The following is a 12405-nucleotide window of genomic DNA, read 5'->3' on the forward strand; positions in this document are numbered from 1 at the left end:
AACGCCTCATGCCGAAGCACACGCCTTCCTGCATAACCTTTTCAAAAAAGGTGCAGTTCAAAATGGGTAGGATTTTCGGATATAAGTAAAATAATCATGAAAAATCACTGTTTTTGTATCCTTGTTCACTAAAACCCATCCCCGCGATGTACCCGCCCACCAATAGTCAATCTTTGATCACGACCTGAAAGATGATTAAATTATCTTTCGAAACAGCCCCAAAAATCCAAAATCGGCCAAACAATAAAAAAGTTATAGCAATTTCAATTTGGGGTCAATTTGACCCCAGAGCACAGACAACGTAAGTTTTTTTGAGCACAGACAGAAGGTTAATAGCACATTCTGAAAAACGTCATTCCCCCTAACTGCCGCTAACCGCAAGTCGAGCACATCTGTATATGGAGCTCCATATACAGATATGCCTGACTTGCGGTTAGCGGCAGCTAAGGTCAATCTGAAAAAGGTATAATCCATCAAAAGTCATACCGCGAAAGTAACAAACCGCTTAATGCTATATTGAGAAAATGAATTCGGCAAAATGTTTTTCGGTGAAAAATTATACATTCAATACATAGGGACACGGCAGGTATTTCCGTCCATCGTCGTAGGGGCTAAAACCAACGAAAACAACGTACATTTGCTAGAACTCCACTATATCAGGACGTTTCTCCGTAGCTTACGATTTGGTACGAATGAGTTTGGCAAAAAAGTGTCCTTTATATTGGTTTTCGAAACTATGACGAAAAGACGAAAATACCTGCTGTGTCCCTATTGCTTAAGAAGGGATTTTATATATTTTTCCTTACAAATTCGCCTGCATCAAAATGATAGATCAGATTAGTCCTTATTCTCATTCTCAATTCATTCATCTTTGCATTATTTAAAGCTAACGCCTATTTTTTAAGGGCCACATCTACCATTTCCTTACTTCGTGAAAATGCATTTTTTTAAAGAATGAATCACATTCCCGATTATCCTATTTTGGCAGTTACATGTTATTAAAGAACGAATAATTACATTCATTATCTGGTGAAACATCCACTGAAGAAAGGACACATTTACCATTACATTATTCCGAGCGTAATAAAGCTTTTTTGGAAAATCGTGAAAAAATGGTTTTCAAAAAGTACCTGGGCAATACGCCCCACCGTAACCAAAGACGTGTTATAGGCCTTCATTAATATTTTATCTATCCCAGAATAAAAAGGTTACAAATCCTGATGTGCTTGAGATGTGCGTTTTGACCAGTAAAACATATTTTCAAAAATTGTTACATTTTTGAAGATGAAAGCAATTTTATATCATATTGACCACTGAGAAAAGTTATTTTGTTGCCCAACTGAGTGTTCCAGTGCTAGTTTTGCGGACAGTATGCTAGACTCGCTCCAGAATGTTTAGCAAACAAACATTAAAAGTTACATCAAAACTGTTACTTTTTGTATTTTGCTATTTTTTTTCATTATGTAATACAAAAATACTTCCACATTCACATAGTATGATGGTTTTACAAATATTTAAAGGTACTAAATGATTTTTATCCTTAGTTAGTAAGAGTTTTCTAGGAATCAAATTGGGGCTTGGCCAGGTGAGGCGCATTATACCTGTTGGGGAACTGCCTTCTTTCCGCCTTCGATAATTATCGTTCAGCCCTCCAACACTTGACGTTATCTGACCATAACAACACAGGCTAAACTAATCGGTGGATTCTTCTTTTCTCCACCAGCACTATGACTCAAAGCCTGGGAATATGGGACTGTTTTTCTTCCTTGGCCAATTTTTGCTTACAAACTAACACATTAAAAACGGGTTGAAATTGAACGCGCACGGCCTCTACGCTCATCCGTAGCCTTTCTAGTTCTGGTGCACCTAACACCTACCGGTCATCATCTGATCGGGATCGCTCCGTGCGATGATTTGGGTTTCGGTCGGGTCCGACGCCTCTCATGTCCACTCTCATATCTCTCGTTATCAGCCGACATCACGTACAATCATTCTAGGCGACGTACTTGTTAAGCCATACATGCAGGTAAGAAGATCTTTCCATCATCCACTGCTATCCTGTAAACTACGTCGTCGTCGTCCACTGAAACTGCTGCGTCTTGTTTATATCTCAAATCGATACGGTACAAACAGCGATGCAATATAACGATGTGTATAAGGCGCAGACGATCGTTGCTGATTGGGGCTACAATGCAAATTTCTAGCCCCGGTACAGGGTTGTAGTGACTGGGGTGTGATGCTATTTCCAGACAATACCGTCTCTGATATCTTTAAAATTCAACAACACATCTTGGAGGGTCTAGAACATCAAATACTACCAAAGGATATTCAGCTGATAATCTCCAATAACACTCTTGAACCTATCTTTGAACGCTGCTTTTTTCGGGCGCATACAGTCGATTGCAAAGCTGTGTTTGCAAGAGGCACTGGACTTTCTTTTCGGGGAATTGTTCCATTCGGGGAAATGTTACATTCGTGGAATTGTTACTTTCGGGGAAGTTACATTCGGGGAAAATGCATTCGGGAAATTGTCGTACAATCCCCAGAACTTATACAGTTTTTGGTAGGTAATTATACTGAATTGTTAGAAAATCTAACAATCACCGGTAGGGTGCATACAACCCATCCTTACTTTTATCAGTATCGTAAGCTTGCCGTACAGAAAAGATCTGATCCGTAATCAAGCAGCCGGCACAAAGCCAGCTAGATAACCTTCCATTAGCTATCAGTGATTGACGGCGGAAGATGATCTGAGGACTGAGATATCATTTTGCAGACAGCATTTTCGAAATTTTCCGCAATTTTTTTCTCCACGATAGATTACAAACTTCCCACGAAAAAATCAATAAATATCAAAAAAATATGAAAACTTCCATAAAGAAATAGAAAAAAAAAATAAAACTGAGCATTTTCCTGTAGATGATCACTTCTTCAAAAGCATTTAAAGTTCATGGAAAACTTTATCATTTATTTTTTGCTTTTTCTATTTTTTAAAAGAAACTTTCATATTTTTCTGGTGCTTTTTAATGTTTTTTTTGTGGAAAATTTTTATTATTTTAAGGAAAAAATCTTTTTGTGGAATTGTTTATTGCTTAATTTTGATTTATTTATGAAAATTTTGTATTTTTCCGTGGAACATTTTGATTTCTTTATGGATTTTTTTATAATTCCAATTTTTACTTTGAAAAGTGCTAATTTATTTTTGTTTTTGGAAAATGTTTAACTGTTTGTGGAAATTTTATATTTGTTTATTGCTCATACCTGGATTTCTTTATTGACAATTTCTTATTTTTTTATGGAAATTTCTAACTCTTCATGGAAATTTTATTTTGCTGCCACATACCAGGTGAAGCCTTTCTTATAGATGAAGTATATGAACCCTTCCTTCTACTCTTCTGGTAACTGTTCTGATCCTAGAATCTGACTAGGGTAAAACGTCCTATCTTTGTGGTATGTCCTGTGTAAGCGACAGTGTTAAAATAGTCCATTCTGGATATAATATAGCATTAAAAACAATTGTGGATACGCTAAAACTCTTCGAATTAACGACTAGAACAGCTTTTGTTTGACATCATTCCGTTCAAAATGATGAAAAATAAACATTTTTATTAAAAAATTGAATCCTTTGAGTCTATTATTGCAATAGTGCTAAGGACTTATTATTGTGGTATCGCTCTCCATAAGAATTTCCTGCAATACCGCAACAATACGACTGATCTTTAAAAAATATCGCAACGATAGGCAACTGCGTCCTATTATTGCAAAAGTTTGTTTTTATTGTGATAAAAACAAAACAACATAAGTTCAACACAATTGACGTAATATTTAAGAAACTATAGTTAACGAGCAACCTATTCGACTACAGCAATATGCAATAAGACTAACAGGTAATTTTTAAAAAGAATTTTGAAATTGATTTTGTTGACACGGTTCTTAACCCCTCCATAATGAAGGATTTACCCTATCAGCCTGCGCAGACAATTGACAAGCTTTTCCGGGCCTATCTTGATTAGTTTAGCTCTGACATTATTTTTACCAGCTGATTTATTGTTCTTGAGCTGTTGGATTGCATCCTTGACTTTTCTCAAAGTGGGGGCTCGTGTCACGAAGCATTTGTGGGATGCGTTGAGTTTCTGATAAAAAAATGCGTGTTTCCTGGTAACGGTACAGCTGTTCCATCTCCTTATACTTCGTTTCTTCCAGGCGAAGCTTCTTTTCCTGAAAAAGCTATCTCATATCTCTGCTATCTCCGTTTCCAACTATGTATAGCGTTCCGCGGTCTGCCAGGTCCCTTGCTGTAGTGCGACCTCCTACATTGTCCTTATCTTCCAGAATCTGTCTGCACTCTTCGTCAAATCAATTCCTCAGTCGACTTCGTCCCAGCAGACCTCAAGAGGTGCCCATCGAGCTCACCCTCTTCCAGCAATGCTGCCTCGAGTTGATGCGTGCATATCTAGTCTAGCCCGCTCTAGTCCGTACATTGTTAATGACGGATAGTTTTGGATGCAGACCACCGGATAGTGGTCAGTTGCATTCAACAGGGGACAAACTCTAAGCGATCACTATTGAATCACGACCGATAAATTATTTTAACCCTTAAAGGCACAAGGCAATTTTTTTTAGAAATCGTCGAAAATATTTTGGACGTGAATAAACATTACATTTATTAACAATAAACAAAATTACATTTATAAAGCTTTTGTTAACGCCAAAGGGTAGGAAATTATTGCTGGTATGTATCACACTAAGGCGAAATGTAACAATTATATCGAGGAAAACTTCACCACTAATAAGTGGATTAATCAAGGTTTTACGTATGTAACAAAGGTGGCATATTTCGTAAAGAGTAATTACAAAAGACAGAAACATAAAAGGCGTTATTTCAAAAGACAAAATTATGCCATTCCTTATTTTAAGTACACATTTGCTGGAGGTAAAGGAGAATATATTTTATTACCTACTACACTGAAATTGGTTTTTACGTGGTGATAGGTACCGTGTTATTCAAAACAGCGTAGAAAGCAAGTAAATCTCAAAATCCGCGTAAAAAAGACCAGCGCAAAAAAAATAAAAGTGACCCAAGTGTAATCAGGTTTTCGGATTTGTCTCACTCTCCCAGTGATTCCCTACCGCCGCTCAGTTGGGGAAGTTTCTGCCTCTATAGCCGAATTTTTTCCACTCTTTTATTTACTTTCTTTAAATAAGTCCTTCGATACGATTACAATTTCGAGCAAACACCAGGCTTCTATCGTTATTCGAAATTCCAAATGGAGTGGCTGATTCTTTCAGGCAAAAGGTCCGAATGATCCACAAGAATCCAACGAAGCAGTAGAGATTTGAGATGAAACTTTTGGATCTTCAATGTCATTTTATCAAACCTCCTACAGGAACAGCGATATTAAACCAAATATATTAAACTACAAAAATACACAACGTAACTAATTGATACTTAAGTATTTGGTATGATTAGAATAAATATTGGGGTTATATTGCATGAAAAACCGGACTGGCAATCCTAGAAAATTCGTTACCCCAAACCGGTCTTCAAATAGGCGCTTATTTGTTACGGTAAGATGATTTACGACCGCTGATAGCTGTTAAATACGTACTGACCACTAACTTTTTGAATGAGGCTGTCGTTTTATTTCATATCCAAACAGCTCATTCGAAGTCTCCGTTGGCCACTGTTTTCCGAATACTATATTCAGTGAGAGTAAAGTTTCAAACGCTCGAGTAGGTGTTTGGAAAATCTCGAGAAGCAATGAAAAACGGTGACGACAATGACGACGACGACTACTTCACGTTCTGGTCGGTCCCAGATTTTGGATTACGTTGTTTCCATGCGTGCCTCGACGAAATGCTTCGCTGTGGGGGTGAAAATGCTGTTTCACATATTATTAGAATTTTACTTTATTAAGTAGCAGCATCGGTGCCGTAAACCTTGAGCTATTTTTAGTGGGCTTTTCTTCTCGGCCAGAAACCGTAGATTATGGCAAAACGAGATCGCTGCCAGCCGCAGGAATCCGATGAGAGATCGGTGGTGGTTTGCTTCAAAGTAGCTCGAATTTTGTTTTGCCGCCCTGGTCTGGGACGGTTTCCATGCAATCGTGAATATTTTCCTCCGCTGCTGGTTGATAAATGCAGGCGCGCGCGATCAGCAGGCAAAGACAGCGCTCCGGGTGAGAGTACTTCGTACCCATCACGCAGAGCTGGTTCGTTCGAAGCCGCTGAAGATTGAGTGCATTCTCGGTTCGACGAATGGTTGGTTACTTCATCGTCCGGCTTGGCATGTTGATTCTGAGCTGTGTTTGTGAGGATGCCGTGTCATGCCATCTTCTCATGGGTCGATATTAGTTGTATGAAAAGTGGATCGCCACTTTGGGAGCACATTTAAATCAAAGGTGTGAATAGCTTCAATAAGGTGTCCGATCTTGTCTTTTTTGGGCACAGACGTTTGTACTGCACTGAATCATAGCTTCGCTATTCTTAGATGGAACGACAAGATCAATTGAGGTGAACGCGAAGCAGAAAGTGCAGGCTGTCCACATAATAAATAGTAATGTTTAGCAAGCATTTTCCAAATACACATTATAGAATAAGTGGTCGAATTACTTTGTGGAAATTTCTGGATGTCTATTATGATTGTTATCTTTTTCAATTTCACATATAAGGGCAATATGTTTACTGCTATTTCAAATGAAAAATTTTTTCCTACAAAAAATACCAATTCAAACTGTCGAATACTGAAAGTGATAACAAGTCTGTCATATGCTCGGAATGGTACTCGCATACGTATCAAAATCTCTAATTTTTACAAAATGTTGATAAGAGGTCTCCTCAATTATGGTTGCTAGCAGTGTTATAAAATATCATATGCATTCGTTTGTATAATTGTCCCAGAACTTTTCACAGGAGTTAGCTATCATTTCATTATGTATGACGAACTTATAGCGCTTAAATGTGCAATTTGCTAGCAACGATCGATCTGTTCTGCTATTGAAGATCGTTCCAACATATCTTTAAATATAAGCAGCGTTGATTCAAATCTACAAATGTTGTCCTGGAAACTGTAGTCTAAAAGTGAGTTATGTAATGGAAGACATCTGCAGTATGGATTCCATTTTCGGCACAGGCTCAAAATATAGCGATAACGAAGTTTTTTACCTTTCTCGTAAACTAAGTTCTACTGAGCATTGGTCTTTTATTTTACTTCTACTCACTCAGCATCAACTGTTTAAACGCGGAACTCTTCCGCGTAGCGTCCCGCCTCAGGACAAAAACATTCTCACCCATCCCAGAGAGCTTTTCATCGCCTCTCATAGTCCTTAGGACATCGACGTAGTTCATACCGTTAATCATGACAATAATTTCCTCTGTCTCTTTTTTTGAGGCGGTCATTGAAAGCTGCCCTTTTTACTCCACGGATAATCCCAACAAACATTGGACACGAGCAGAGTCGCGGCCACGTTCCGAAACGTGGGTAGGAAAAAACTGGATTAACAAATCTATAGCATACTTTTATGGAATTTCAGCGACTTTCTGGGGATCCTATCGGATTTCATAAGATTTTTTCGGACACTCTCAGATAAGTTATAAAACTCCCTATGTCTATTAGGATAATCATTACATTTCCAGACTACATCACTTTTCTTAGTAAATCCTTGATCTATATTTATGTTCATCTACCTTACCGAGTTATCGAAATCTTCTTTTCGTGGTATAGTTTGAATTCATAGGTTTTCTCGGTCTCTAGCAGCAATCATAACTACACACTAACGTTCCGAAATTCTCTGAGCCTCCCTGAACTAGTAGAAATAACTACGTAAGTTTTCAAACCTCTGATAAACTTTAAAACGTATTAATTATATTCTAATAGATCTGAAAAATTGAAATAGTATTGATAGCATTAGATCTTTTAGTTATCCATATGATATGTTCTTACCATAATCATGGGTAGGACAATACAATACATACTTCAAGTGTCCTACCCAGCTTTTTTCATGCGTAGCATGTGAACATGTCCTACTTGTCCCACCCACTCCCGGCACTACTGGGCACAGGTAAAGCGCTTGCATAGCCAGAAATAGAACTAACTTATTTAGCTTAAATTGTTTGTTGGGATGCCCTTCTTAGCCACATCCACATCTTCGCTCCCTCGACCGTACTTCTTGCTGGTTTAAGTTGTTGCCACAATTTTTGTTTAAGTTGTGCTACTCGGGCAGGGTAACGAAGGTACTAATAGTCCATTTCACAGATATGACAGGGAGTCAATAATCGACGTCTCGTTCTGCAGTCAGTTGCTGATGAGAAACATGAGCTGCAGAGTTTGTGAGGACTATACCCATAGTGATCTCAACTAAAGACCCCAAAACATTTTTTGTGGGTATAAATGGTTTGAAAAATAGAATATTCGATACTACCTTCACAGTCTCTATGTTGATCTGAAGTGTGAGAAGTGGGTTGAACGCTCGCTTGCGTCTATGAGAGCGGATACAGTAGCAAATTAAATACAATATGGCTAATCTGAGGCCTTCATAGCAGATTGATTTCTCGTCTGATGCCACTAGGTCGAACTCAGGATCAAATTGATGACTAATCTGAGGCCTTCATAGCAGATTGACCTCTCGTCTGATGCCACGAGGTCGAACGCAGGATCAAATTAAGTACAATATGACTAATCTGAGGCGTTCATAGCAGATTGATCTCTCAGCTAAGGCCACGAGGGTGGACGCAGCATGTTCTAAGCTTCTTTTCTTTTCTCCTCTTCAAGGGAAATAACAAGGAAAGTATTTTTGTAAGAATATAGTGTCTTGAACAAGAAAATCATCCAGGAAAAGCTTGTTAGTCGTCGACTAACCGTGACCCCCCACTACAACAGGACTGCCATAGTGATCACCAGGTGATCCGGTATAGTGTTGGAGCACGAATGTCGATGGTACGACAAGAGTAAGGACTAGCAGGCGAAGATCGAAAACCGAGGACTACGATAAGGATCTTTTTATCGAAGCATTTCGAGCAGACAGCGGCGCTACACATCTTGCCACAGATGAGCTAACGGAAACGCTAGCGAATGCTTGCGATGCGCGGATGCGGAGGAAATTGGAGCCAATGAACAGCCGTTCATGTTACTGGTGGAATGAAACTCTTGCCAACCTTCAACCTTCAGCCGGAAGACTCTTTCAGAGGGCAAGTTCTAAAATGGTCAGAGAGGAGGGCAAGGTAGCTTTCCTAGAGCAGCCTTCAAACGGGAGATTGAACTCAGCAAATCCAACTACTTCAAGGAGTTGTGCTGAAAAGCCAATGGTGAACCTTGGAGCAACGCCTATTGGGTCGTAGAAGCGAAGAGCACAACCAAAAAACAAATCTCACAATTATTGTATAAAACCTTGGCATATACAATTCTGCAGTAATCAACCGCCGGTCGTCATTGTCCCTGAAAAATAAACTTGCTGTCTACAAGCAAATCATCCTCCCTGTGATCGAATATGGCATGCCGGTCTGGGAGAGCTGCGCTAAAACCCACCACCTCAAACTTCAACGGGTCCAAAACAAATTCCTGAGGATGATCCTCAACACCCCTCCCAGGACAAGAACATCCGAGGTCCACCGTCTGGCCGGAATAAAACCTTACATGAACGCTTTGGTGAGTGTAAAAAGAAAAGTTTAGGGTCCGTTGCTTGCATTCGGATCAGGCTCCAATTAGGGCGCTAGTTCCAATCTAGGTTATCAAATTTTTATTGTAAATATTAGTGTACATAGTAGTTAGGTTATCAAATTTTAAAAACACACTAGTGCCTCCTAAAGGCCGTCATGATACATTATATTTTAAAAATTAAGTAATAGCATAATAATAATAATAATAACAATAATTGAAATTGAAGTTGGAGGGCCATGCCGGCCGATCACTGTACATGTATAAAATGATTGTAGAACAAAAAATGATTTAAATAAAGAAGAATTTTACTAATTCTGCAGTATAATTCTTCAATTCTTAATATAAGAAATGTAGCTTTTTATACAGATATTGTACTAAAATTATACAAAATTGTTAGATTTCTCGCTTAACTTTTCAAAAGGACCTAAGTAACATTTTTTCATGAATTAATTTGAGTACTGCAATCAAAAGCTTTCATGTTTTTCTGTTGATTGCGCTATTCAAATTAATTCATGAAAAAAATGTTACTTAGGTTCTTTTGAAAAGTTAAGCGAGATTTCAATTCAACGATTTCATTGAAATCTTCCGAAATTTTATATGCAAAATAATTATGCAGAACTGTATTAAAATCTGCCATCCGCTGGTTGAGTGCATAGGTTCAGCGACACCAGCGGAAATGTGCCCAGACAAACCCAAGATCATCCCGGACGATCCCGCAGCATAGATGGACGACGTGGCCGGCTACACCGTACGAATATGAAGACCGAGTAACCACTGTGGGTATGCAAGTATCCAATGACAAGCTGACATCAGTGGTGAAAGGTATGAAGATGAAGTTTTTAGTAGAAGATTACTTTCCGTATACGTGAAAGGTCCAGAAACGGGTGCTGCTGCCGAAACCAGGAAAACCCCTAGCATCGTACACTACTGGATACACTGGGGAAGCTTGTGAAGAGGATTACCATTAATTGGCTGACTCATTTCGTGGAGGGCGAGACCGGCTTATCGGTAAAGCCGTTTGGATTCCGAAAAGGCAGATCGACGGTGGATGCAATAAGGGTTTCGGCGATGTTTCACAAGGCGACATACTCGGTCCAATGCATTGCAATGGTGTGGAACGTGATGTACAACGGGGTCCTGCGAGTAATGAGACTCACACAACTGAAACTGTGCCTGAAACGAAATTCGTGAAAAAAAAATCACAAAACAAAACTTCGAACAAGTGTGGGATAAAAAATAATGGTCAAAATACTAATTTTATTAGATTTGCTCTCACGTGTTTGAATTTGACGGGGAATCTTGCAATGAGTGTTCACATTTGTGAAAAAATTGAACCAAATCACCTATCGGTGATATTTTAGACTTCCCCTACATGCTTTTTTAACTTTAATGAGAATTTCACTCAGGTATTGCAATATCATCTGAGCACAGGATATCATCTTTGGTTGTGCAAAGATATTATCCCTAACAGAGTGTAAAATAATCGAAAATTTTAGGTGAAGTCCAATTTTCTTCATTTGTCAGTTCACTTCCGACACATTCATAGTCGGCTCTGGACAGTCAATACTCAGTTGAATATTAGTCATTGAATATTTATGCACATTTTACAAATTGATAAATTATCTGAAATCTGAACACGTTTCAAATGAGTAAAGTGATTTATCACACAGGACTGAATCCGATTTTCATCCGCGAGGACCTTTCAACGGTAAACATCAACATAAACAATGCTAATTATGTTTTTTCTGTACATAGTAAACACACTCAGTGACAGTCGAATGAATGAGTTCGTGGAGTAGTCGTCTGACTATGTCATTCTATGTTTTGAATATTCATGCGATGTTTGTCAAAATTCGGACCGAAGTTGCTTCATGAAGATGAATATTTTAAGCTCTGATCCCTAATCAAAGAGCACTCTGGAAAGATATTACCATTTGAGCATTTGATGATGATCCTGATCAAGATGAATACACAGCTAGGTGTCTCAATGTGCTCAATTTATGGACGAGAAGAAGGCGGGGTGAAAAATTCATTTTCGGTGCAAAACATAAACAAACCGGCTGGCTCTCCCATACTAAAATCCAAGATGGCTGAATCGTGAATTTGGCAGATTGGAACACCTAGTGGTGTATTCATCTTGATCCTGATAGCCAGCGCGGTTCGGGGTTTGTTCACGTTGCGATGGCGTTGCTACAACAAAGGAAAGGGGCCGTCCAGAAACCACGTGGTCATATAAGGGGGGAGGGGGGGTTTGGAAAATGACCACGATAAGCCACATGTGGGGAGGGGGGTGTTGTAGTATGAAGCAAATGTAAATAAACAATCCCACATTTTTTTCGTTAGTCAGCAGTTGTGTAGGTTAACCAAAATCCTACAAGATTCCAGTTCGAAAAATGTTACACTTGCCAAGCGGGGTGGCCCAGGGTGGGCCGCATCACGCCGCCGACACTTTTGCATTAGCGTCCGCTACAATTTTGAAAAATGTTCATGTTTGTACAATAATCCAAGAAAAATACTTCATAAGAATTTCTTGTGGATATTCAGGAAAAATCCAGTAAAGAAATTTCCTGGAAAAAATTTGACTTTACTTCATACAATCCTGATAAAGTGCTAGCATCCTGAATGATTTTTAAACAATTCTCTGTGAAAAATTTTGCTTGTAATTTTTGCTTTTGAAAATGCTAATTTATTTTTGTTTTGTGGAAAATTCCTAATTGTTTATGGAAACTTTGCATTGTTTGTAGATTTTT

This window comes from Armigeres subalbatus, chromosome 2, assembly GCF_024139115.2.
Source record: "Armigeres subalbatus isolate Guangzhou_Male chromosome 2, GZ_Asu_2, whole genome shotgun sequence".
Classification (NCBI taxonomy): domain Eukaryota; kingdom Metazoa; phylum Arthropoda; class Insecta; order Diptera; family Culicidae; genus Armigeres; species Armigeres subalbatus.